This window comes from Moschus berezovskii, chromosome 22 (genome assembly GCF_049115385.1).
Source record: "Moschus berezovskii isolate FMDL1 chromosome 22, NW_MosBer_1.0, whole genome shotgun sequence".
Taxonomy (NCBI): domain Eukaryota; kingdom Metazoa; phylum Chordata; class Mammalia; order Artiodactyla; family Moschidae; genus Moschus; species Moschus berezovskii.
This window is the reverse complement of record NC_142481.1, coordinates 37,470,759-37,480,680: the sequence shown is the minus strand read 5'-3', so window position 1 is coordinate 37,480,680 and position 9,922 is coordinate 37,470,759.

The following is a 9,922-nucleotide window of genomic DNA, read 5'->3' as shown; positions in this document are numbered from 1 at the left end:
TGGGGGTCCCACATGGATGAAGGTCTCTGAGGGGACAAGAGGCAGGTGAAGCACCTGGGCCCTGCCTCCCCATCCCCAGACAGCCCAGTGACCTCCCCCCACCTCCCCAGGATAAAACAGAAGCCCACATCTCTAAAGTGCTTTGTTTCTTTAAATCAAGCCGTAACCTAAATCACCTTGGACCCCTCCCAGCCCCTATTCTCTCAGCATCTTTTCTTTCTTTATATTTTTCTGATGCCCAAGTAAAACAATTAAGACATTAGAGATGAAGAAGAAGAAAAATATAAGTTGCTGTCACTCCCCCAGCCAGTGTTGACAGCTTGGCATATTTCCTTTCAGCCTCTTTTCCTCTGCTTTTGCACAGCTTGGGGTTTTAGAGTCCAAAACATCCTGGGCTGCAGCCCTGGTGTTCTGGTACTTAAACCTCCATGGAGGAGATCACATGACTCTATGCCACCGGCTGCTGGGAGGACCATCAGAGGATGGTGGTTGTCAAGTGCTGGCCAAGGCTAGTAGTATGATCACGACGACTCCACTCATCTTGCATCCTCCCCTGCTTACATTTCACTCTGGAGATGAGCAAGGCCCAGAGAGGTGAAGTGACCTGACCAAGGTCACACAGCCAGGAAATGGCCAATTTGAACCTAAACAGACCGACTTGTTCAGTAACCCACCCCCCACCCCCATGCTGCTGGAGAATCCAGCAGGGATGAGAGGGCCCCTGCCCACCCTGGCCTTCCCTTCTCACATGTTCTAGACATTAGAGACCCCAGGGCCACCAACAGAGCCTCCTTTCAAGCTGGGGCAGGGCCGAACTGGCTGCTTCCTCCCCCTCCAACTTGGCAGAAAAGCCTTTTTGTTGTGGCTCACATAGAGGCCATTCTCCTCCAGCTCACGGGAAGGAATGGCCGGCTTCCTGTCCATCCATAGCCGCCCAGGCTGCAGTGGCAACCCCCTCCATGTGTGTCCGAGAGGAGCAGGGCTCCCTGCCCCTCCACCTCAAGTTCTGCCTTGGGGGTCTGAGGTTGCAGGCTTTGCCCCTTCATCCGTGAAACCACACCAGGGAGCTAGACACTGCCTCTGCTCAGCTATTCTGGCACATGCTGGGGATTCCAGGCCTCAGGGCACAGCAGTACCACTCCTGGCCCCCTGCTCAAGTAGCCTCATAACCCACAAAGTGCTGGCAGAGCCCTCTGCCAGGCTGTTTGCTCTCTCCCAAATGTTCTCTGCATTTGCTTGCCTTTGTGCCTTTGCTTGTGCTGTTCCCTACATCTGGAAAACCCTTCCCTGCACGTTAAAAAAATTTTTTTGTTTATTTATGTATGTATTTGGTTGTGCCCAGTCTTAGCTGCAACACAAAGGATTTTCAATCTTCCTTGCAGCGTGCAGGATCTAGTTCCCCCACCAGGGATAGAACCTGGGACCCTGCCTCTGGAACACAGAGTCTTAGCCACTGGACCACCAGGGAAGTCCTCCTACACGTTTTATCCTGCTTGAATTGCCCAGATCCTTTAAGGCCTCCTTAATCCTTCAAGATTAAGCCTTGCCTATTCCGGATTTCCACCCTTCCTCCTGAAGATGATTGCGCTTCCTTCCGCCCCTAGCTCAGCCAGCACTTGTGTCCTGACTATTCCTTGCCTTTGACTCCAGTCAGCCCATCCTACCAGGCACCCAGATGCTGCGTGTGGCTCCATCACCCACAGGCTGTGTGTCCTTGGGCAAGTCTTCTCACCTCTCTGAGCCCAGATTCCCATCTGTAGAACTCGGCTAATAGCCATGCCTGTTTCATACAGCTGTGAGGCTTGATGCAGCTGATTCGTGTAAACACTTAGAACAGCCCACAACAGGGTCTCAAGTGTTAGTCACTAATATCTCTTTTAGGTACAGGTACCTGGTGGACACTGGACTTCCCAGGTGGCTCAGCAGTAAAGAATCCTCCTGCCAATGCAGGAGACTCGGCTTCGATCCCTGGGTCAGGAAGATCCCCTACAGAAGGAAATGACAAACCCCCTCCAATATTCTTGCCTGGGAATTCCCATGGACAGAGGGGCCTGGTGGGCTACAGTCCATGGGGTCGCAAAAGAGTCAGACATAACTTAGCAACTAAACAGTAACAACCTGGTGGGCACCAAGGAGATGTCCCTCCTTGACTTCCTTCCCAGGAGTGTTTGTGGGATGGGGTCAAAGGTCGACAAGCCCTGGAACAGGTGCCAGGAAGAGGAACATTCCTGTCCTCCCAGCTCCTCTCCTCAGCTGCCAAGGCCTCACCCTGCCGACCCCAGGGGCCCAGCCCCTCTTTCCAGATCTTAAGCATGAGGCCCTGGCTCAGGTTTTCTCCCCCAGCTCCCTGTCATCTCCCACCCCTACATTTTTCACCCAACTCACTCTGCCAGAAATAGCCTGCAAACTCCCCTTCTCTTGCAGACAATTTAGCAGGCCCCTCCTGGAAAAACTATATCATTCCCCTGCCAGCATGGATCATGGCAATAGCTGGATTCCATTAAGAAATTATTCCGAGTCAGTGGAAAGGGAGGGGTAGCTATGCCCCCAATAATTGCATCATAAAATTACACTGCACCATCCTAAAACCTGTCGACTTCAGCCAGATCAATCTTCCTTTATAGACTAAGACCCTGAGGCCTGGACGGTGGGTTGATTCGGCCACAGTCGCTCATGGAGTCTTTAATCTGATGCCCAGAGAGACTCCTACAGCCCCACCCTCTCTCACCACACCCCCCACACCACCTCCCCACCCGTCGGGGGGCCTCCCTCTTCTTCACTTTGGAAGAACTGAGGGCAGAGTGTTGTGGTTATTCCAGCTTTCCTGATAAAAGGCATTTGACAGAGCTAGAGAAGAAGGGTCCTGCCCTCTGCAAATATCCCCCTCCACCACACTCCGCCCCCACCCCCCGCCTTGTTCCAGGAGAATAAGACCCTCCTCTCCTTCCTCCCAGTCCATGGATTCCGGTAGAGCTGGCCCCATTCCCTTGGTGGCCAGAGAATCTCGTGACCTAGAGCCCAGCCAATCAGAACCCCAGTGCATGATCCAGGGGTGGGCAGAAAACCCAAATCTGGCCAGGTCAGGGACTCCCTGTGACTTTTTCTGGAGCCCCAGGAAGAAAGAAGCCATGTGTCTGCTGTTGAGCTACTGGAGTGTGACTCTGGAGTTGCTAATGGGTGATCTCACCACCACACATAGACAGCTTTCCTCAGAGCAGAGACAGTAAAGAAAAATAGAGCCTTGAAGACTCTAGAAGGCACCTTCTGAGCACCTGGATCCAGCTGTGCCTAAAGCTCTGGCAGTTACATGTACCAATACACTCCTTTCATTTCTTAGGCCAATGTGAATTATTACTGGGCTGCTGTTGTTGTTTGTCCTCTGATGCCCAGGGCGCCCTGAGTTCCAAACTTGTGCTGAGCTTGACACATTCCTCTTGCCAATCTAAGACTCTTGTCAGAAAGCACCAAACCCCAGGGCCACATAGCACCGTCTCTTCAAGACTTCAATATTTGCTTGGGTCCCTGACACTACCCCCCAGCCTCAGTGATGCTGCCTAAGACAACACAGGCCCCCTGAGTATTCACCAGAGGCCCCGGGAATCACATAGCCAAATGGTAGCAGGTGAGGAAGAGTAGGAAGGGTCACTCAACTGTGACGTGGACTTTTTCAGATTTCATAAGGTAACAGACAATGAGGAAATCACAGAAAAGCCAAAGCAGTCTATGAAAAGTGCCAGCAATTTCCAGTCTCCTGCCAAACAACCGTAACATTTTTTTTTTTTTTTCTGTGCTGAGAAGCTGACAGGATCTTAGTTCCCCAACCAGGGACTGAATCCATGCCCTCCACAGTGGAAGCACAGAGTGTTAACCACTGGACCACCAAGGGACATCCCCAACCTTGACAGTTTAAATGTAAATCCTACAGGCTTTCCCTTATGAGTATATATTTTATTTTTTAAAAGTAAGCTCATACTTTTGAACTGTGCTTTTGATGCTTTTGTACTGTGGTGTTGGAGAAGACTCTTGAGAGTCCCTTGGACTGCAAGGAGATCAAACCAATCAATCCTAAAGGAAATCAGTCCTGAATATTCATTGGAAGGACTGATGGTGAACCTGAAGCTACAATACTTTGACTACCTGACGTGAAGAGCTGACTCATCAGAAAAGACCCTGATGCTAGAAAAGATTGACAGCAGGAGGAGAAGGGGACGACAGAGGATGAGATGGTCGGATGGCATCACCAACTTGATGGACATGAGTTTGAGCAAGCTCCGGGAGTTGGTGAAGGACAGAGAATCCTGGCGTGCAGTCCATGGGGACGCAAAGAGTCAGGCACGACTGAGTGACTGAACTGAGGCTCATACCAGACATGTTTTTTTTAAACCTTTCTCATTTACTAATTTGGACGAGTAACTTGACCTGCGGAAGACCTTCACTTTATTTGTTTCTTGAATTTTTCTGAGCACGCTCTATATGCCCATCATGATGAAATAAGTGAGTAAACAGTGTATCTTCAGCCCCTTTTCCTGTCCACAGATTGATTTCTACACATGCTTTTTGTTGGGTGCATTCTATGAACTCCGTGGAGCGGTTTCCTCAACCAAAACCATAACAGTTACAGATAATGTTTTGGAAACATCCATAATTATAGAGAACAGTTCTTGAGGGCTCACACTGTAGCAGACTTTTTTTTTCAAACTTTAAGCTTTTTATTTTGTATAGGGCTATAGTTAATTAACAATGTTGTGGTCATTTCAGGTGAACAGCAAAGGGACTCAGCCATATACACACATGTATCCATTCTCCCCCAAAACCCCGTCCGGTCCAGGCTGGCACATAACATTGAGTAGAGTTCCATGTGCTATACAACAGGTCCTTGTTGGTTATCCTTTTTCAATATAACAGTGACTGCCCCAGACTTCACCCACTTTACTAAAGTTAATCCTGATAAGAACCCCATGGGGTAGTTCTTCTATTTGTACTTCACACCAGAGGAGCCCGAGGCTCAGGGAGGTGATGGAACTTGATCAAGGTCACACAGCTAATCAATGGCAGAGCCGTAACTCATGCCCCACCTGCTCTCAATTGTTTACTTATTCAATAAACATCTACTGCTGTTAAGGGACAGGCCAAGGATCCAGCAGGGGATAACACAGAGCCCTCACGGGGCTCACATTCGAGGAAAACAAGCATCCCAGGCAGAGGTAATAGCCCGAGCAAAAATCCTGAGGCTGGATCAAGCCTGGCAAATTTGAGGAAGAGAAAGAAGACAAGCAGGGTGAGAAGGAAGGTGATAGAGAGACAGTGAGACCAGGCGACAGGGTCAAGAATTGGATTTATTCTAAGCTTGACAAGAAACCTTTGGAGTATGGGAGGGAGGAGGCTTTGATTTTATTGCAATAGAATATTTTTCTGCTACTGTATGCTCTGCTAGACTACACTTGCAACATCCATGATTCTTGCCTCTAGAGAATTTTCTAGTTGTGAAATCAAAGTGGACTCACCAGCCCACAATGTTCTAAGGCTTTTATTACAGACTGACAAAGTACCCTCCAGAAAGGTCACACCTGTTTCTACTTCTCCCGGGCAGTGGCTGAGTGCTCATCCACCAACCCCTGACACACCTGGAATGAGATCACCTTTATCAACATGACTGGTGGAAGAAGCATTGTTTGGTTGGTTTTACTTGTAGTTCTTTGCCACTGAGTTTGAACATTTTTTGCATGTTTGTTGTTAACCATTTAGAAGTTTTTTGTTTTTTTTTTTTAGGGGAGGGGAGGTTCTTGGCCTGCTTATGTCCACTGCTCAGTTTTCCTTGGGGGCATTTCTTCTTATTGATTTGTTGGAACATTTTATAGTATGAGAAAATTGACCCTTTGTCAATCAATGAGTTTTAGAGCCAGAAAGTTCTTAGCCCAAGCTCCTTGTGTACAGACGGGTTAACTGGGGCCCAGACAAGAATGGGTACTGGTTCTAGTTCCAGGCAGTGCTCCGAACTCTCCGGGGTCTCGCTGATTCCAGAAAGATGCCTCTCCAACTGGGTTCATTGTCTAGAGAGATCCCCTCCCCTCCTGCTGGCCCCTCCTGGTGTCTTTCCCTACTCCTACCACCAACTCCCCACCAGATCCTCTTAGGGGTTTCAGGTAGACAGGAAGACATTCTGCAGGCCACTGGCTCTGTGTGTGCAAGTGATGTCACTGACGGAGGAATGGGTCTCAGAGAACAGTTTCCTGGGAGGGGTAAGGGTGAGGGGGTAGTACCCCTGAGTACCCCTGTCCTTCCCTGTCTCCAGATACCAGGAGGGGCCGCAGAGTCTGGCTGGGAGACTAGCTGCGGGCACGCCCTGCACCAGCAATCTTCCTTGGCTAGTGGGGGACCACAGGAGCATGAAGCATGAAGGGGATATCAGAGACGGGGCAGCGGGGTGAATCAGAAAAAGTCCTAGATCAGGGCTCAGAAATCCTGGGTTGGAGACCAGATTTGTCTGGACAGCTCTTTGAGCTCTCAGCCTTTGCATGAAATGGGGCATTTTTCCTCCCAGAGCCGGTGCTAAGAATCGGTGGAATGATGGATTTCAGTTCAGTTCAGTTCAATTGCTCAGTTGTGTCTGACTCTTTGTGACCCCATGAATCACAGCACGCCAGGCCTCCCTGTCTATCACCAAATCCCGGAGTTCACTCAAACTCACCTCCATCGAGTCGGTGATGCCATCCAGCCATCTCATCCTCTGTCGATCCCTTCTCCTCCCGCCCCCAATCCCTCCCAGCATCAGAGTTTTTTCCAGTGAGTCAACTCTTCGCATGAGGTGGCCAGAGTATTGGAGCTTCAGCTTTAGCATCCGTCCTTCCAATGAACACCCAGGATTGATCTCCTTTAGAATGGACTGGTTGGATCTCCTTGCAGTCCAAGGGACTCTCAAGAGTCTTCTCCAATACCACAGTTCAAAAGCATCAATTCTTTGGCGCTCAGCTTTCTTCACAGTCCAACTCTCACATCCATACATGACCACTGGAAAAACCATAGCCTTGACTAGATGGACCTTTGTTGGAAAAGTAATGTCTCTGGACTTAAACATGTGCAAATATGAAGCAGTGTTTACTTTGGTGGCAACGGTGCTTTTGCCTGCCAAGCACCCATCTTCCCATATCTTGGCTCCTCTAGGGAGCTACCCCTTTCCTACTCTGAGTTCATGAAGTGCAGAAAGGCTGCCCCTCTCCCCAGTTCCAGGGGCAGGCGAGACCCAGGTGGAGGCAGCTCCCTATCCCCACCTCCATCTCTACCAGGGATGAGCAATGTCCAAGTCATCTCTGGCCTTTGTCCACACATGGAACTGCCTGCTTGAAAATGAGTAGCACACAAGGGAACAGAGACACAAGACAGAAAGATGGCATTGTTTGAGCCCCTGGATACAGCCAGACCTGATGGCCATCCCCCTCACTCTTATGAGAGACAATAAGTACTCTGGTCATTCCAGTTTGAATAGGAATTTCCGTGATTTGTAACTCAAAAAAAAAAAGGACAACCAAACACAATTGTCATTTAATTCAGTCCTTCAGTGCCAAAGTCTGGGGCTCAGTGACAACAGACTTGTTCCAGGTCACATACCACTTAGCTGCAAAGTGAGAGTTCTGGAAGCCCAGACACACGCCTCCACAGCCTTCCAGCTCCTTCCCCTGCTGGCCTGGTCAGGATATGCAGCCCAGTCACTCCCCCACTTCCTTGAGGATTTTCAAGTTAACAGAAGGCTTTGTAAACACATGATCTTGGGTTGGCTTGTTTGTTTTTTCATAAACAAATCAAGCAGAGTGTAGATCTGGGTCTAGGGTGGCCGTGGCACCCCCACGGGGCTGGTCTTGTGCCTCGACTTGCCCTTTAGTGTCCAGTGATCCTGATCACACCTCTGTTAAACCACTAGAACATTTTGATGGGTCTGTGTGAAGAGAATTCTGTATCATGCCTGGGCTGGAACTGATACAGCTGGAGAGAAGGTGAAATTGCCAGGTCCCTGGACGTGTTTGTTGTCTATTTGAATACTTGCTTCCACGTTGCCCTTCCAGGTCACATGACAGAGCACCTGACCAGGTCACTGGGCACCCCAGTGGGAAGTTGGGGGTGTGGGGCTCCCTCCATGGGTCCCTGCACTGCCCGTGAGGTGCAACCTCAGGTTCTGGCTGATGGACAATCACACCCTGGGGCATGCAGGGCCACTTCTGGCTGGATGCATGCTGAGGTGCATGTGAGGGGCCCAGGCCCCACCAGCCACTAGCGGCCACTGCCAACTGAGACCGGCCTGGGGTGCCTTCCCCTGTCCTCTCAGGGGCAGGACAGAAACTTGACAAGCGTGTTTTCACCAGGGTGAGAGTTTCGGCCCCTCTTTGGGGATTGTTTGTGTTTCGGGTCACGCTGGTGGCTGCCCCCGCCCCTTTCTTTCCTCTGCCAAAGTGACATTCCCCGGGGCAGCTGGGGCTCCAGGAAGCTGGCAGTCCCTGCCCTGAGCTGCCCAATGGGAACCTTCTTGTCCTGTTCCAGGCACATCCATATCCTCAGTTATACTTCATCCTCTCATCACAGTCCAGCAAATGGTGAGCACAGCCCCCATCTTACAGACAGCTGAGGCCCAGCAAGGGAAGGTAGCTTGCCCGAGGTCACACAGCAAGTGTGGGGCTGAGAACATGAAAACTGATCCCCAGCCCAGTATCCACTCCCTACTTCCCAACCAAACCCAAACGCAACCATGGACAAGGATCAGAAAAATGTCAGTCCCTCAGTCATGTGAGACCCCATGGACTACAGCCCACCACGTTCCTCTGTCCATGGAATTCTCCAGGCAAGAATACTGGAGTGGGTACTTTTCCTTTCTCCAGAGGATCTTCCTGATCCAGAGATTGAACCCGGGTTTCCAGCATTGCGGGGAGATTCTTTACCATCTGAGACACCAGGGAAGCCCAAGGGTCAGGTCTGATAGCAATCCCACCCTTTCCAGTTCATCCATTCATTCAACAAATACTGAAGCTTCCCAGGCACCAACCAGGTTGGCCCTGGACCAAAGCCCACCCACCTCCTGTTTTTGTAAATAAAGCTTTGTTGGAACACAGCCACTCCCCGCCATCTGTTTATGTGATGGTTGCTTTCTGCTGCTGGCAAAGTTCAGTCAAAACAGAGACCACCTGGCCCCCAAGCTTAATATATTTACTATGGGGCCCTTTATAGTAAGAGTGTGCCAAGGGCCACATTATGAATTTCTGGGTACTTTTGCACCTTGGTGAATCCTTCCCTGTAAAAAAATTATACATATTTATGTACACATGAATCTGAGTCCCCCTAAAACCAAACCCCCTGAGTTTATGATTAACATCTCTATCCAAAACCTGACCCGCCTGCCCTGTCTCTTCTAACTTCAACCTCTTTCTTGTACCCTCTGATCTCCGTCCTGTGCTAACTGAGCCCTAATCAACCTGAGTCAGATGACTCAGATTGCTGTTGTCCGTAACATCATTAATGTTCTAAGATTGCTATTATAGATTCATCATTAATATACAAACCTGGGTTGTTTCTCCAGGGCAAGATGAGCTCACAGACAAGCCCCTTAGCCTCACCTGAGCCATGGACCACCTGGCCAGAGAATCATAAGCTCAAGACATCCTGATTCCCAAAAATACGATTAGGAAATGTCACAGAATGTCACAAGACAAGGATTAATCACAGTTCCTTTGTTGTTAACCTTTTAAACACCCTTAACTCCAAGACCAAGATGGAGTGGCTCTGAGGCTTGGCTCCCACCTCCTAGCTTGGTGCCCTGCAAATAAAGCTTTATTTTGCTGCACACTCGATACACTCGGCCGTCAGAGTTTGGCTGTCTGCACTGCACTGTGGGCACAGGAGTCCTTGCTCGGTGACCTACACATATAATTATGGATATAGG